At 42.7% G+C, this 19071-nt stretch overlaps 1 protein-coding gene across 2 annotated transcripts in view; it reads left to right on the forward strand.

The window, feature by feature from the left end:
- Positions 1–6009: 6009 nt before the first annotated feature.
- LOC131229251 (vacuolar protein-sorting-associated protein 37 homolog 1-like) overlaps positions 6010–19071 on the forward strand; it is a 46165-nt gene continuing 33103 nt past the window's right edge. For both annotated transcript variants that reach the window (XM_058225156.1, XM_058225157.1), the window contains exon 1: positions 6010–6201. The gene's annotated coding sequence lies outside the window, so the exon portion shown is untranslated. The remainder of the gene's footprint in view (positions 6202–19071) is intronic.

Genomic DNA, 19071 nt, shown 5'->3' on the forward strand with positions numbered 1-19071 from the left:
AATCTCAAGTGAACCACACCGTAGGGAAATGTAGAAATTGGATGCTTACTGGAAAAAAAATTGTGTGGCCCTCAGAAAGTTTTGGAAGAAGCTGATATTTGTGTTTATCCCTTGTAAATATTTCTGTGACATCGCGTGAACAGATTAGATGAAAAATAAACATCAATGAGGCCCTCAATGAACGCAATAACTTTCAATGGTAGATGTTTAAGGCCATTGTTTCCTAAAGTATGGGCACTTGAGTGTTGGATCTGACTCATTCTCACCGTCCACTGACCGTGGACGGTGGAACTCACCATGATTTACGTGTTCTATTCGGCACCGTCCATAGTACTGGATGGTGGGACCCACCCCACGTGTGGGGCCTGCACCTGCACCTGGTGTGCTGTGTGTGTGTGTGTGTGTGTGTGTGTGTATATATATATTATATTGTATATATTAATATATATCTGATGGTGGGCCCTTCGTGGAAACCACCCGTTTCATCCATGCCATCCGTCTATATGGGACCTACCATGATGCATGTGTTGCATCCAAGCCATTCAACCTTTTGGGCAAGCTCATTTTAAGGCTTGAAACAAAATAAGATAGATCTATAGTTCAAGTGGACCCCACCTTGGCATGTGCATGAGGCCCATCTTGATTTATTTATGGCCGTCCATTAAGGCCCACCTTGGTATATGTATGAGGCCCATTTTGATTTATTTGTGGCCGTCCGTTGAGGCCCACCTTGGTGTATATATAAGGCCCAAGTGATTAGGCTCATCTTGTCATATTTATAGCCGTGGTTGAGGCCCACCTTTATGTACTTTGTGGCCCATCCATTAGGCCCACTTTGATGTATTTCGTGGCCTAATCAAGAGGCCCACTTTGATATACATGTGACTCATCAGGATGTATCTTTGACCCATGACTGGGGCCCACCTGTTGTGTGTTTTGAGGCCCAGGTGCAGGGCCCACCTGTTATGTATTCGAGGCCCGTGTATTGAGGCCCAAGGGTCGAGGCCCATTGTGATGTATTAGGGCTCATGGGTTGAGGTCCATTGTGATGTATTAGGGCCCATGGGTTGAGGCCCATTGTGATGTATTTGGGGCCCATGGGTTGAGGCCCATTGTGATGTATTTGGGCCCCATGGGTTGAGGCCCATTGTGATGTATTTGGGGCCCATGGGTTGAGGCCCATTGGGATGTGATTCTGGCTCATATGTTGTGGCCCATTGTGATATATTTTCAGCCCATGTGATGAGGCCCATCTTGATTTATTTGTGGCCCGCATGGCTAGGCTCGATGTGGTGTACATGTGGCTCAATGCGAGGAATGTGCACCCGATGAAATGTGTGATTTCAATATAATGCAGGTAATAATATCTATGGCAGGCCGTGCTTAGGGAACAATGATGGTTTAACGTCCACATTGTAAGTGCAATGTTGGTTAAATGTCCACATTGTAACTCTCCCTAAGGCCCATTGATAGGCCCATACTTGTTGATAATTCATCACTTTATAGCATGCTTAGTATAGCTCCATGATTCATGCCCATGCGCATCATATGTATGCTTGATATGAGGAATGTTTGATCATAGCATAAGTCATTGGGCTGAAACATTTATGGGACTCCTTATGAGGCGGAGTGCCCCACATGATCGCGTGGTACATGCATGATTGCTGCATGATTGTACAGTGTGACTCATGCATCTCGCATATATGTGACTTGATCATTGTACGCCCTATCGACATCAAGGCCGTGGCCTCCACAGGCACATCGTGGATGGCTAGATGGGACACCAAAAATATTTGGTTCTAGCACTATGGGTACTTAGGATGTCCTTGGGTGAAAATTCCAGAACCTCCGTGACTAGGAGTAGCCCCAACGTCTAGACCGAGTGGAACATAAGCGCCCGAGTACCGAATACCAGTAGGTCGTGTCTCCCACTGTGTCGTGGTCGGTTGGGAGGGGGTGTGACCTTATCCGCACGAGTGAGGTGGCTATAAGCTAGGCTGAGTATGACCAGCTAATAAATAGGTCCGCTATCAACGAGTCGGGTAGGTATTAGCAGACTACTGGTCAGGCGGATAGTGAGGTCTATTCCGCTCGCTGGGCTGTGCAGCTAGGGAGGAGGTAGTCGGTGTCGAATGTAATAGACCCCGGTGATTTTCCCAGAGAGCAACCATATTGATATGTGGACTTATTGAGCAAGAATTGCATATCCATTCATTTATTCATTCACTATCCACTCGGGCTAGTGGTACGTAACTATTTGTTACGTGTACCATTGCATGGCCAGAATTTCGGTTGGGCGCGCGACTAACCTGAGATCATGAGTTTACCACTTGTGTCTGACTATCCAAATTTAGGTATGAGACTGGTTTGGATAGAAGTCCCTCGTAATGGACCCCATAGCCTGTGATACTTCGTACTATCATCCCGACTTCACATTCCAGCATGGTCATTTCATTCGCACTGCATATCACATTACATCTGTAGTACTTAGCATTTTGGGTTACTGTGTTTTTGCACTTTTACGGCCTAGATGAGGTTGATGGTATTCGTAACTCGTCAGGATTTGCATGCTGCATTGCATCCTCAGCATCTATTATTGTCTTATTATGTTTTGCATCGCATGGCCTTGGTATGACTGATAGCACTCATAGACTTAGCAGTATATTTCCGCTTACTCTGATATCGTATGATTCATGTCTTGCCAGTATTTCCACTTATTCCGATGATGTATGATTTATGGGCTTTATGGTATACTTGACACTTATCTTGTGCACACACTTTCACTACCCTCTAAGCTTTTGTAAGCTTATGCACGATAGATGCGTGCAGGTGGCGTTAGGTTGCAGCAGTGTTGAGTCTGGAGTGTGCAGCTGTCCTCTAGAGCTTTGATTTCGATATATGTATTTCCCTTTGAGTATTATATTCAAATGTTTATATTAATGGATATGTGGTGATAATGTTGCCTTTATGATTTGGGTATACTTATGGTTATGCTTCTTATGAGATCAATGTACGTTGGAAAATCCTCCTTGTAGGATCCCAAAATCGGAATCTGGCATATGAGTGTCGGAATCCGAGAATGGGGCACTATGGAGGCTGTCAGTGCCGGATTCGGCGATCGAGAATTTTGTGAGCCCAGTTTCCGAGTTTAGGACGTAACACGTATTGAGTAAACTCTGCCACTGACACACTGGAATGTATGTGGTTTATCCATGCCGTCCATCCTGGAGCTGGATCCAAAATTGAAGCATATCCACAGGAAACCGTGTGAACAATGATTTCCACGTTAAAATCATCATACGGCCCACAATGATATTTATTTGTTATTCAATCTGTCCCTATGATCACGAAGATGGAGGTAAAGAGAAAACACAAATATCAGCTTGATCCAAAACTTTTGTGGCTCTAATTTTTTTTTTTTCAATGGTAGACATTTAATTTACACTTGTTTTTTGTGTGGTCCACTTGAGTTGTGTATGTGCTTTATTTTTTGGATCAAGCCATAAAATTATCTGATAAAATAGATGGATGGAGTGGATTTCACGGAAGGGGATTGGCTAGTGTACCACACACCACCGACCTGGCTGGTGTGTTGACGCCTCAGTTCCATCACGAGATATGTACTATATCCGAACCGTCCGTGCATTTGGTGAGCTCGTCGCGAGGGTTGATTTGGAATATAAGACAGATCCAAAAAGATCAAGTGGACCACACTGCAAAGAGCGGTGGAGGATTGAACGTCCGCCATAAAACTCTTTTGGGTCACAGAAGTTTTGGATTAATATGATATTTGTTTTTCCTCTTTACACAGGTGAGCTTATGAACACATTGGATGGAAAATAAATCTTATGATTTTCCCACTGCTATTTGTGGTGTGGTCAACTTGAGCTTTGAATATGACTCATTTTTGGGATCATATCTTGCCAAATGATTGAACGGTATAGATATAATAAATACATCATTGTGGGGCCATGTGACTTTGATCTACTTTGAACCGTTCGTACAAAGGAGGGACAGTGCTCGTCTTCGCGGACCGCCAAAGAAAGGTACAAAATATATGTGGGGCTCACTATGAGGTACGTGGCTTATCCACACCGTTCACCCCTTATGCCATCTGATTTTAGGGTATGGGCCCAAAAATCAGGCAGATCCAAATCTCAAGTGAACCACACCGCAGGGAATTGATCTCAAGTGAACCACACCGCAGGGAATTGTAGAAATTGGATGCTTACTGTTAAAAAAAATTGTGTGGCCCTCAGAAAGTTTTGGAAGAAGCTGATATTTGTGTTTATCCCTTGTAAATGTTTTTGTGACTTCGCGTGAACAGATTAGATGAAAAATAAACATCAATGAGGCCCTCAATGAATGCAATAGCTTTCAATGGTAGACGTTTAAGGCCATTGTTTCCTAAAGTATGGGCCACTTGAGTGTTGAATCTGCCTCATTTTTTAACTTAAGCTTTAAAATTTCATGATAAAACAGATGGACGGTGTGGATATATCATGCACATCAAAATGGGGTCCATAAATTTAAGTCAGTTATTATTATTATTATTATTTATTTTTTATTTAACGATTTTTCAAATTTCAAAAACACTTAAAAATTAGTAACGATCTTTTTGCCAGGTATTTCGCTGATAAAAGAAAATTCAAATAATATCTAATGCAACCATGGTCCACTTGAGCGTTGTATCTGCCTCATTTTAGTAAACGTATCTTTAAAATGATAAGAGAGAAGAGATGGATGGCGTGGATAAATAGATACATCACAGTAGGCCCGCTACAGAACGGACCGTTCGTGGCTAGAGACCGCCGGCGGCGGGTGCGGATCAGGTACTACCCCGTACGTTCCAATCTCGGGACAAGCGGAGGCTTGATTGACCATGGACTTGCACCATGATGTATGACTTTTATCTACACCGTCCATCAATTTTTTCATATCATTTTAGTTTATTAATCCCCAAAAAATAAGGGAGATCTAAGGCTCAAATGGGCCACACCACATGAAAAAGCGGTGCAATGGATGCCTACCATGGTAAGCTTCTTAGGACCCACCGGAATATTTATTTGCCATCCAACGTGTTGATATGGTCTTATACACATGAATGAAGTGAACAAACGAATGTGATCTTAATCCAAAACTTTCTCGGTCCCGAGTTTAATCCCTTATGTGTGGTCCACCTGGATCGTTGGATGTTTCTTATTTTTGGTATCATAATCTATATTCATCTGGAAAAATGAATGGACGGTGTGGATGGAATCCATACATCACGCCATACCCTCGGAGCAGTCAGGGGTGGTACCTAACCCGCGCCCATCAAAATGGGGAAACGGATTGGCTACTCCCCCTGCCACGATCCGGTGTCTGGTGGTCGTTGCTCCGTGGGCCCCACAATGATGTATGTGTTTCATCCATTCCGTTCATCCATTTTTACAGATCATTTTAAGCCTTATTACAAAAAATAGAGGGATATAAATCTGACGTGGACCACACCACAGGAAAAAAATAGTGATTGGATATTCACCATTAATATCCTCCTAAGGCCCACTGTAAATTTTATTTGACATCCAATCTGTTAATTAGGTCATAAAGATACAGATGAAGGGAAAAACAAATATCATCTTGATCCAAAAATTTTATGGCCCCAAAAAGTTTTTAATGGTTGACGTTCATTCAACACTGTTTCATGTAATGTGGTCCACTTGAGATGATATGTATCTAATTTTTGGTCTCATACTATAAAATGATCTATAGAAATATATGGACGGCATGGATGAAACACATACGTCATGGTGGGCCCACGAAGAACCGACCAGCAGCCATTGGCTGGTGGCAGGGGGAAGTGGCCAATCCGTTTGATGTCCACATCAGATTAGTCTTTTGGCTGTACCCCATCCACAGCGGATCCCATGATTTGGACGGCTGGATTTAGGTATGCGTGCAGTGGAACGCGTGCATGAGTACGATATCCCATATGTCAGCAGTGCATGTTATAATATGCCACGGGTAGTTTTCTCCTTCTGCCTGGGAAGTCCGCAAAGCGGTTGGAATGCTTACGATCTTCTTCTGTTTTGGCCTTTTGGGTGTTTCCTTGAAAGGAGTTGTGCTTCTGCCCTGTAGCCATTGAATTCCATGACCATCTGATCTCATCGGATTCGTCTTCTGCTCAATCCAGTTCTTCCATTGAAGTAGACGAATTGGGTAAAGCTTAACTTTCTTTTCTTCTTCTTTTCTTTTAGAGTTTTTGAAGAGAATTATATTTTTATTTATTTATTTATTTTTATAGCAGAATCTTCTTTTGCTATTGTCTCTTAGGGCCTGTTTGGATACGATATTTTCAAAGGAAAATCAATTGAAAAACGTAATTTATGTATTATAGCAGCATTTGGATTCTAGCACTACAAGCTTCTTCTTTTTTTTTAAAAAATAAATTATTTTTTCTCTACTGACCGCGACTGCAGCAGCTGTCAGAGGAAAATCCTGTAAGAGGATACGAATCCACCGCTGGATTCGGACGTCCTTCACCAGAAGAGGAGATGACCCTTTGACTGTCACCATATCATGCTACCCTACCATATGATATTCACCCTCGCCTTCCATATAACCGCATAGAGGGATTTCTCTCAAGAAAAGTCCCCTTCTTCCATTTCATCTCCTCTCCAACTCCATTTACTCCGCCGTGGTTCATCCTCTGTAGAAACGCAGCGGGATGGAGGTTTCCGCATCTCCGCTGGGAATTCTCGAAGGCTAGGATGCGTAACTGGTAGATGGGTTTATTCTCCTTCAAAACTATAATTTGGAGATGTCATCTTGCCTTCCATGCTTAATGCTACGCTTTTTGGATATCACTTTTGCCCAAAATTTCGCCTTGGCCACTCTATCCAACCATCCACATTGTGCCACGTGACGCTCCCATTCCAGCAGCCAATCCCAGCCCTTAGAGCCCTTTTTACCCCTAGACTTCAAAGGAACTACAAAAAGACAATCCAAAGCACCTATAAATTCCCCTCTCCCTTGTTATTTCAAATCATCTTCATATCTCTCACTTCCCATCTTTCACCACTCACATTTTTTATTTTAATTTTAATTTTATTTTGTTTATGACAACAGGGTGTCCCCACCCCTTTTTAAGGCGAGACTAATCCTTGCAGATGCACACAATCACCTCATTCACCACTCACTTTTTTTTGAAAGGCAACTGAATTTTATTAACAGAAGAAAAGAAAAACAAGGCAAAGCAAAGCGAGACGCCGAGACGATGAATCAGCTACAGCCCCAGACACTCCATATTACACCCTTTAGCTTAGAAGCTAAAATAGTCCACTCTATAACTACAAATCTAATTCTTTAGGAGATAGAAGCTGCTGCCTTATAGGAGTTATTAAAACACATTCCGTTCCTTTCTTTCCCAACTGGCCACCAAACCACCGAAATAGATAATCTCCAAAGAGCAGTCTTCTGGCAGCTAAGACTGACCCCATGCCAGGCTACCAACCATTGATCCACTGATTCAGGGTGGCACCACCTAACTTGGAAGCGCTCAAAGATATCACAGTGCATATCACATTTAGTCAAGGGCAATGTAGGAAGAGGTGATCGACCGACTCTTCGTTTTGTATGCACAAGAAGCATACATTCGAGATCACCATACCCCTTTTGCGAAGATTGCCCACCGTAAGAACTTTCTTCCTACCCACGAGTCACCCGAATGCTTGAAACTTCGGAGGAGCGGGATAAGACCTAAGGAATTGGGTACGCAAACATCTCCCTGAGAGTTGGCACTTCGAAGAAGAGAATAAAAGGATTTTACCGAAAAGGAGCTGGTCTTTTCAAATCTCCACACCATTTTATCTGGATTGTTAACAACGGGCTCCTCTCCCTGTAAACGCTCCAAAAGATTCGCGTAGGCTTCAACCTCCTCGTCCCGAAGAGGACGTCTACAAGGGGGTTCCCAAACAATGGCCCCACCAATCCAAGAAAAACAATTAGCCACCAACATTGACGAGTCCGGTGCAAGACTATAAATATAAGGAAACTCACGTTTTAGAGTTACACCCTCTGCCAACAAATCTTCCCAATATTTGATTCTCTCAAATTTCCCTACAACAAACCCGACACCTTGCAAGAAGCTTGCTTTGACCGAGCAAACTCCTTTCTATAAGGCAGAAGCTCTATAGAACACCGAATCTCTAGTCCCCTAACCCCTTGTTTTTGCTCTTCAGGACCCTTTTCCATAAAACCCCATCATCTTCCCCAAGGCACCAAAACCACTTCCCCAAAAGCGCAATGTTCATGGACTTGAGATCCTTAATTGCTGCACCACCCTCTTCATATTCTTTACAAACCTCTTTTCAGTTGAGGTGGTGGAATCGCTTCTTCTCCTTTGCACCTTGCCAAAAGGAAGTCCCTTCTCAGCTTATCGAGCCTAGATAAAACATTTGTCAGGCATTTAAAGAGGGACATGAAGTATAGGGGGAGACTTGAAAGAACCGCCTTGATAAGAGTGATGAGACCCTGAATAGAGAGGTAGTGACCTTTCCAACGAGCAAGCATCCTTTCTACCCTTGCAATCACCTTATCCCAAAGCCGCTTTGGCGGCTTACCAATACACAATGGTAGCGCCACAAACGTCATCAGAAGAGAATCCACCTCATACCTAAACACCCCAGTCAAGTCCTTCACTTCATGAGCCTCCAACCTAACCCCAACCAGCTTGCCCTTACGCAAATTAACTTTAAAACACGACCTCGAAACATTTGACAATGGTTCTCAACCTGTCCACCATGGCCGTGGAAGCTTCACAAAAGATGAAAGTATCATTCGCAAATTGAAGATGAGAAACGAGTTGGGATAATCTACTAATTGGAAAGCCACGGAAGAATCCCTCTGCTTGAGCCCTTCCCAACATCGCACCGAGTGCCTCAACCACAAATAGAAAGAGAAACGGAGAAAAAGGGTCCCCTTGGCGAAGGCCTCTAGAACTTTTGAAAAAGCCGTGAGGGGAGCCGTTGATGAGAAGCGAGCTGAGCTAACAAATTCTTGGATCCAACGCCTCCACTTCAAATTGCATCCCATCCGAATAAGCATGTAGCCAAGGAAATTACAATCGATGTGGTCATAAACCTTTTCAATATCTAGTTTGCAAACCACCCCTTTCAAGCCGTCTTTATATCTGAAATCAAGGCATTCATGGGCAATGAGCGCACTGTTAAGAATCTGTCTTCTGGGGATAAAAACTGCTTGGCTGTCAGAAATGACATTCTTGGCGAAATTGCATAACCGAGCTCCTGGGACTTTATCTAAGATCTTATAGGGCCCTCTTATTAAACTGATCAGGTGGAAATCTCTCAAAGTTTTGGCTCTTGACACTTTCGGGATAATGGTTATGAAGGAAGCACCCATCTCTGGAGATAGCTGACCTTTGTTATGGAATTTAGACAAGAAGTTTATAATGTCACCTTTCATAGCTGAAATTGCGTGGATTGTCTACCATGACGCGTGCGGAAGTTTGGCAGAGCTTAGAATTACGACTAAGACCTAGAGGAGGGGTGAATAGGACCACTTTAAAATTCTTTGCCTAATTAATATAGTTTACCAATTAAAATTAACAAGGTAAAGTAACACTCAGGCTTCCAAGCCAAAGTGAGTCCAATCATATAGACTACAAAAGCTATAATAATGAAGCAACTAGTCTATAAGAATAGTGAGCTTGTGTGTGCTTACAAGTTCAGTGCCTAGCTTATAATCTAATTCAAGTATTCATATGATTTATCTAATCAAACACATAAGCATGAATAGAAATGTGCTCAAATGACAATCACAAACACAAGCATATATACTGGTTCGGTTTCCCTACTCCACTCTCGGCGGACACACTCTTCTCGAGTGTATTGGTATTCACTATCTTAGGAATTTTCAATAGGTTCACCCATAATCTTTACAATGGTTTCTCCTAGGCTAACTACTAACTTACACGTACACTCTCGTGTTGGAGGAACACGTTTCCACTTGTGTCGGTGGCTCCCGCAACCGCAAAAGACTTTAATTGATTTTCTATCGGTTAACCAACAACCAAGGCGCGCCTAATCCAAGGCCCTACGTACACTCCCATCGGAGGCTCCATATAGAGACTAACACGTACATACCCGTGTCTGGTGAATATGGTCCTAATCCAAGGTCCTACGTACACTCTCGCTGGAGGCTCCCCATGGAGACTAACACATAAGCACCCGTGTCCAGTGAATTTGGCCCTACACAAGAGCTTATGTCCTACACAAGAACCTATTCGAGTTTGGGTCACAAACTCTGCACTCTAACCTACATAAGGAAAGAGTATGAATAGACTCTACAATTGACAACTTACTTGTCAGATTGAGCCCCTTTTGTAACGCCTTCTTGAAATGCTTCTTCAATGCTCTCTCGTGCTTGAATCTACTTCTCGATTTCTCCCTACATTTGCTAATGCCGATGACTCAACTCGATGAACAAACACCTTGAATGTGATGCTCCAATGAGGTGACCAAGGTGATGAGAGGATGGTGGAATCTCTTACAAGTAATGGATAGTTGATTTCCAAAGGGAATTCACTTAAATGGGTCTTCCAGAAGATGTAAATAAGGATATACCCAGTGTTCGAGTTGTCGGTATCGCTACAAGTTTCGCTGGCCGGAGATAAAGATATAATATCGTTATCGCCGATAATATCGCCGATAACTGGAAATGCAGGGAAAAAGGGGGAAACATGGAGAAAATGGTGGATTTTTTCAGTGAAACTTCAGGACATGCTTAGATACACATATTTACATATTCAGGAATGAAAAATTTGCAAAAAGAATGCATTAAATTAGAAGTTTCCATTTAATAGGGGCCAAAAGGCATGCGTTGTTGCAAGAAATCACTCAAGTAGTAACTAAAATGAGTTTATATAATACAAATGCAACTATAGTACAATAATTAAGATTTGTAAAATTAAATGAACTCACAAAGCATACCTTTTTTGCCATCCCTCATCCCTACATGGAGTGATGAGGTGTCTTGTAGTCATGGTCTAAATCTTGATTGTTGGACCCACCTCAATGTATGCATTGTATATCCATGACGTTCATCTATTTTGCCGGCTTATTTTAGGGTGTGGACTCAAAAATAAAGTAGATACAAATTTTATGTGGATCACGCCATAGGAAACATTGGTTAATGACCACTAAAAGCCTTTTGTGGGCCATATAAGTTTTGGATCAAGCTGATATTTGCGTGTTTTTTTTTTTGTCCTTTTCATTCAGGTCTGTTTGACCTTATCAACAGGTTAGATGGTTAAAAAATATTACCGTGGACCTTAGGAAAATTTTAATGGTCGGCATTCAACCACTATTTCCTATAGTATGGAAGTCCTGTAATTTATATCTTCTTAATTTTTTTTTATCACGCCTTAACAAGTGGGCCCTACAGGCACCCACGCCACCGGTTCTGGGGTTACACCCAAGTCACGCTCTAATGAGGATTAGGTGCAAACTCACACAAGATGGTGTAACCCTTAGTGCGGGGCCTACCTTGATGTATGTCTTCTATATCCATGCTGTCCATCCAATTTTTAAGATATTTTAGGGTATGACCCCAAAAAATGAAGTAGATCCAATTCTCAGTTAGACCCTACCTTAGGAAAAAGTGGCGATTGTCTGTCAATGGGCCACAAAAGTTTTGAATCAAGCTGATATTTATTTATTTTCCTTCATCTATGGTCACGTGACCTTATCAAAATGTTGGATGTCAAATAAACATCACAAAAACATTATGGTGGGCCCAAGGATCACGTGACCTTATCAACCACTGTTTACCTTATCAACACGTTGGATGTCAAATAAACATCATGTGACCTTATCAACAGTTGTGTACCTTGTCTACGTGTTGTATGTCAAATAAACATCACGTGACCTTATCAACAGTTGTGTATCTATATTGTCCATTCATTTTGGCAGATCACAGAGCAACGAGCACTTCACGTCTCACGTGCGGTCATCCCGTAAAAGGGAGCTTTGAATGCAGGAAACCATTTTGGGGAAACCATCTTCCGAAGCCCTCGAATCTCTCAAATCCCTGAAATTTCTCAAATTCTCTCCAAAATTTAGGAAATATCCACCCATCTATGCAAGATTCTTTGTCGAAATTGCCGCTCCTTTGAAATCTTTCATTTATTTGAAGAAAAAAAAAGGAAAAATCGAGGTTTTTTCTTTACATATGGAAGAACAACGCTCGGATTTTGACGATCGATCGACTAGTGTGCTACCTCCAAATTCTGAATCCTCTTTTAAAGGTATCGAAAATATCCCCTTACATGGATCGGAATGATTTTTCATTTTCTTCATTTTTTTTTTCAATTTTTTTTCATATTTACGCACTCCCGAAATTTTCAGTGGGTTAGCTACAACAAATTTATTGCCGATAACTTTATTTATCGTTGATAACTTTATTTATTGCAGAAAAATCGCCGACAATTAGAAGAGATACGAAACTAGGGGGTTTCGGTATCGCCGGCTTGGCGACACCGATAATATCGGCGATATTATCGATTTTTCGCCGACAATTTGAACATTGGATATACCTATAGGCTTAATGTCTAATATCTACCCGATCCCTCCTTCAATCATCTCTATTCCCCAGAGACAGCCACTTGAAAGAGTGGAGATCAAGATCATCTTCACAATGGAGGTTGGAATTCTCATTAGAGTGGTAAGCTGAAGAAAATTACTTAGATCTCATTGGTTTAGACACTTAGGATGAGGGATATGAGTGGAGAATCACCTAGGCTTCTATTGCACCAAAAACCTGTGAAAATGCTCAAATGCCGTATGCCCTTTATAAAGGAAACAAGTTCCAGCGATAAAAAAACAAGCAGAAAAATGGCTCCTTCGATTGATCGAGCTATGCCTTTGATTGTTACCTTTACGATACGGATCATAACAGTTGTTACGGGCCCCGTAACGACCGTTACGGTCTCTCTCTCTCTCTCTCTCTCTCTCTCTCTCTCTCTCTTTAATTAATTAAATTGAAAGAAAAAAACCCAAAAAACCTGTATCTGGCCTGTAATGTTGAAAAAAATCCGAAAAACCTATATTTGCACCATAACAGACCATTACGGGGCTGTTATGACCTTTATAAGGGGCTTAACATGCCATTAATGATGGTTACAAGTCATTTTTTTTTCCCATAATGGTTGTTACAACCATGTAACGTGTAATGGTTGCTAGCATTACCTTTACATAATGGCCTTTACGGTTCTATAATGGCCTTTATGGCACACTATGTTTGAGAGACAACTGGAAACAAATCTAGCCAATTTGTGGAGACGAGGAATCTATCGATACTAGTCATGATTGGTTGGGCTTGACCATTCGACCAAGTGAGTTTCCTGCCTTCTAGAGGAAGGTCGACCAACTCCAACGATTCAATCCAATCCAAGAAGGCTCATATGCTGTTGGAAGTTTTTCCCCTGCTTGACTTCTCCGAGGGATACTAAACTATATTAAAATCACCCCCCTATACACAAAGGGCCACCGAACCTTGCCCGACAAGAGAAAGCTCGTCCCACATCTTGGATCTTCAGTCTTCCTGATTCGACCTATGACAGATGTGAACAACCAAACCGATCTCGAGGAAATGCCTAGTAGCATTACCGAAACATAAAAGGAGCCACACCAACAATCTACCTTCAACCAGAGCGAGGAATCCCATGCCACCACAACTCCTGATCTACCTGAAGCATCCAAAGACACCCAATTTGCTGATTTAACCCCCTAAACTGAAGACAAAAGATTCTTATCGAACACAGGAACCTTCGTCTCTTGAAGAGTGATCAGTTGCGGCCTATATCTTTTACAAATGTCCTTAATTTGGAGTCTTTCTCCTTATTACCAAGGCCCTTGACATTCCAAGATAAGGACATGATCTGCCACTTTTCCCATTCATTATAACCTCTTCTGTGGAGCCCGAAGCCGAAGGAATTAGCAAGGAAGATAAGCTAGCCAATTCTTTGCAACTTTTGGGGGATCGGGTAGAAGGCTTGGGAGAGAAGAAGGGGTCCCTCAGCCTACCCCTCTCCTCCACCACCCGAAATAGAGCACGATAATCTTCGGGACGAACTCCAAAGTGCATATCGATCAATCTGCGAAATGGCCTAATGCTTCCCGAATCCAACACTTCTCTTTCACAACCTCCACCATGGTAGCCCATTTTGGTTTTGGCCCTTGAGCTAACAAGAGAGGATTATTATGCTTCGTTGCTGCTACAACCTGAAGAGGGGGAATTAGAAGGAAGTCTTTGGCACTAATAATCTCCCCTCCACACGCAAGTGAGAGGTTGCGATCTGTCTCTTGGAATAGACCCACCATCACTTGCATATCAGTGGACTCCCGCTTGCTCGTCTCAGAGACCTATTTTGACTACAAATCTAGCTCACAATTGTCGAGCGGAGAGAGACCATCTTCAAAGGACGCATCTACCGACTATAGCAACTCTGTGAATAGGAGTTCCTCTTTAGGGATAGAAAATGGGATACTTATCGAGGGAGGGAAAAAGTCGTCGCACAGGCCGGAGCTAAAAACATAGGGCACACGCTTTAGGCTAAATGGATCAACGGCAGGCATCTTAGCTCCACACGAGAAACGAACAAGGAGCGTGGGGGTTGTAGAAACCAATAGCTGAAGCTGGCCCGGAGCACGTGGCGACGTATGAGCAACAAGTTAGGGGGCTAGCTTGGACCCAGGAGGCAATGCGAACCCGAAGCAGGATGCGTGTCCACAACATCAGGCTCCAACAGGCGCGGAACCTTAGGCTCAGACCTGATCGAGGGACCTAAGCCTACTTGAAGACTCCGAAGTGGGGATGGTGCGCCAGAAAGCCCTAAATATGGGATAGTTGTCGCATGCAAATTTCCTAAGGTGTCTATAGTGTACAAGAGCCATCGATCGCTCTGCCGAAGACGAGTCCTCTGTAGACCACGCATTCACTACACGTACCTTGCACGTGCTCGGAAGACACGTGCCCTACTTGTTGAAGCGTGGTTCGCTAGAGCAGAAAAACTGTACACCTTCCCTGAGGACACCTAGGATCCCTCTCGTAGCCTTATTAGAATCCATGCCCTGAACTGGCTCTAAGACCTCCTTCAGGATTCTAACAAGTAACAACTATCTTTTCATCTCCGACTGTGAGCGTTACCCTTTCCGGAGGGAGCTTCCTCTGGCACCTTCGAATGTAGACCCCACCCCACCTCAGATCTGCCTTAGAAATGGTCTTGGGATCAATGAAAATCACTTCTCCAAGGCATTCGCCAATGAGGGCAAAGGTTTCTCCTAGCCCAAGCTCTAGAGGCACCCCTACAACCTGGAAGGCCGAAACCAAGAGGTTTCCTTTGCAAAAGGGGAGGCCTCCAACCATCTCTTCAGATCAAGCATTGGTCTGCCTACGGCTGTAGCATCAGGGGACAATAAGAAGGAGACGTCCACTTTCGAACACAGGGGCAACCATAGGGAGTCAGGGGAGAGGGGCTTCAAATCCTCAAAATGCAGACCCGCCACACCCGGTTGGAGGAACCACCTAGAAACATCGGACAAGGTTGCACCCCTACAAACCCTGATGATGACGCTGTTCTTGAGCTCTAATTGTGCTCGATCTAGAATGGAGGGGTAAGACTAATCCTTGTAGATGCACACAATCACCTCATTCACCATTCACTTAAATCCCACAAGGAGAGGAAGAGTGCAAGAGGGGAAGCCCTTCTAGCCTTAGGTTAGCGTAACCAAGTCCTAATCTTAGCCACCTAAGTTGTCGAAAGGCTAATCCAACCCACTCAAGTCAATCCTTGCGACAACCCGTTCACCCACTTACCTAACTCTGTTCAACTTCATTCATATTCGCATTAGCGTCTTGCATCATCATCTCCACTCCCAACCCACCTGCTCGTCTAGTTGGTTTGAGTGTATGCTTTGTGGCTCGCTGGTATACCTGATCTTGCCGATTAAAAACTTAGATCAACTAGGCTGTTGACCGCTTCTCCAAGTGGGTGAGTCCGGGTGGAGACTTGTCTGACCTTCCATTGCTTGCAGTAGGCACCACATGGCCACACTACATTTCACACACATTTGCATCATCTGTATACAAGAACTAAGTTAATCCATAATATTTTGTCTTCTTGTGAAGTAGAGACAATATTCTTGTATGGGCTGAGAGTGTGCTTAACACCTTCCCTCTTTGTCACTGTGGTCCCTTATCCAGAATTTCCGGCCGCAGATTAGGAGTCATTTTAAAACAGGGAATCCTCCAATTCCCTCTCTTAAGGTTTCTAAAGGGTCTAGCTAATTGTGGAAATCTTAGTAATTGGTTAGCGACGACTCCAAGTCAAACATACGATAACTCGAGTCACAAATACACCATGAAAGCCCGGCACCCGTGAGCGTGATCCGCCCGCGATCCATCATCCATAGTTAGGTTGTATCCCTCGCATGAAGAACCCTTGATTGCTTGGTCAGCCTTCCAAGGGTCATATGTTGTTCCACGTGCAAGTACGAGTGTGGTGCTTCATCACGCTCTACACTGCGTTTGTGGTGATAAAGCTATCCAACCAGACTTGTGCACGAACAATTAATTGGAGAATGCTTGTTGTAGTTGGTATTCTTGTTAGTTTATTTGTTGTCATTGTTTAGCATATTTCATAATGAATACATGAAAGTTGTGCAACACTACTGATGCAGGACACATGATTTAATGCTAGCAAGCAATGTGGAGATTATGAAAGCGTCAATAAAGTAATTCCATTAACAAAAGATGCTAACCCACCAAGTAATTAAGAGTAAACAATAGGAAATAAAATCTGATTTAACCTAAATCACATGCCCACATGCTAAGAAATCACATAAGTCAATTAAAACTAGGGCCAATGGAAGGATAGAACTTCCAACTTAGCATAGTCACGTTCCGCACTCAAGGGACAGATTTGTAGGTTTTATAATTAGGGTTAAGAAATGAAAAATCTGAAATTTGAAAAATTAGGGTTCATGGGAATTGACAATTTTGGAATTAGTTTTTTATTATTATTATTATTTAAATTAGAGAAAATAGGAAATTGAAGATCTAGGGTTTAGAAGGTTGTAATGGAAGGGAAAAGAGGAAGATAAGAAGAAGAAAAATACCTTTCGAATAAGAGAAAGAGGAAAGATGTACCTTGGGTAATCCACCACCAAATGAGCTTCTACCCTTTCACAATTTAATTGGAAGGGATGGTTTTTTAAAAAATCCTAGAAAATAAAGAGGAAAATTTCTTCACACAAGAGATCTTCTCTCTTCATCTTTTTTCTTATCAAATCTCCACTAGGGTTGGAACTCCACCCCCCTGGGCTTTTATAATTAAAAATTCAGCATAATTACAACTATGCCACTCACTCAAGTGAAGTGAGCCATCATCTAAAATAAGAAAACTAAAATATTTATGATTAATCTCAGTTATCAAATAACTCCTAAAAATAACAAAAACCTAAAGAAAGTAAGATCAGAGTCCAAGGGGCTCAGATCTAAATGATCTGGTGTCCTGATGGCCCGATCGACAAGATCCAACGGTTGGATCGATACGAAATAGAAATCCTATGACTAAAATGATTTCCTAAGCATCCCACATGCATCATCCCAGAATGGGGTCTTCAAAATGGCCCGGCGGGCCCCATCTAGAACTCGTCTCCCATCCACAGAAAGTTGCGTTGATGTGGGTGGTTGTCTTCGTCTCTAGTACACCCGAGTAGGTCCTCTAATGTCCCCATCAACTACCTTTTATGTATTCTCTTAGCCTTTAAATCATCATCAACATCTTAGCCTTTCTCTAATTTGGGGTTGGCTTTCTAATGGTAGATTATCAAATGTTCTATGACAGGCTGCTCACTAGACAATCAAACTCCTTAACCTTGGACTTTGGAATTGGGGATGGCAGAGGTTCATATTGACACCATCCACATTCCAACACAGACCCACCTAATAGCAATCCAAAGCTCAATTATTATGTGCATGCCCAAATGGTGAGCAAGCAAGTAGGGTTATGGAGGTGTAGTAGTCATGGAGGGGTAGTTGTCAGGCATATCTTTAAGCATCAAGTAGCTAGGCATATGAATGTTCAAGTAGTTGGTTGCTCAAAACAGCAGGGAACCCACCGATGGATGATTACTAGGCCTTACAATGGGTGGGCCTTGGGCCTATATTTTTAATAGGTCGGGCTTGGCCTATTAAAAGTATTGATTTTGCCCAGCCCAGGTCCCGGCCCGGCCCGTTGGCAGCCCTAACATGACTCACATGACAACATGGCCATGCGCCATATTTCACCTTACTACGATTATTGCACGCAAGCTAAAAGGAATTTGTGGAAGTTTACTGTCTAAGGCACACCAATGTACTACCATCAGACCAAATGGAAAGGGCACATCCAATTAGTTGCATGAAAGAATTGTAGGGAGGCCACTGATGCATGTTTACCAAGTACGCCAATCACATGCCAACATAATCATGTCCAACAACCATTGCGCATTATCCAGCAATGGATATTTGCAAGTAGTTAAGGTCTTCAGCATGCAATCCCAACACAGACACAAATGATATGTATGTATATGAGAAACTCGCATCCAACTCATTGGACACGTAAGTTGCAATCTAATGAGTGAATAGAGTGCCGTTAAGTCATATGCGTACAACATCCATCATGTCTAAAATGTTAGCCCCACCGCAAAGATCACTTGATGCAAAAGTTAGCCCAATCAATTACTAAGGTGGGCCACACCGCCACTTTGGATTAGATTGGTGGCTGTCATTGTTTTCTTTGATGTTGCCTACCTAACAAAGGTTGATATCTGCACTGGATGTTCTTCATGGTGGGCCAATCTTTCCACAGGCTGGATGTTGTACAAAATTGATATGTTGGCATTTAACTGCCAGTTGGACACTAACTTATCATCCAACTACTTGCGTGTGAGCATCTCTCAACTTCTAGTGTTTTAAATAGTGAATAGTGTGTAGCGTCGCATTCACCCCTCTACGGTGTGAGGCGTA

The sequence above is a fragment of the Magnolia sinica genome, chromosome 16, assembly GCF_029962835.1.
Source record: "Magnolia sinica isolate HGM2019 chromosome 16, MsV1, whole genome shotgun sequence".
Lineage (NCBI taxonomy): Eukaryota > Viridiplantae > Streptophyta > Magnoliopsida > Magnoliales > Magnoliaceae > Magnolia > Magnolia sinica.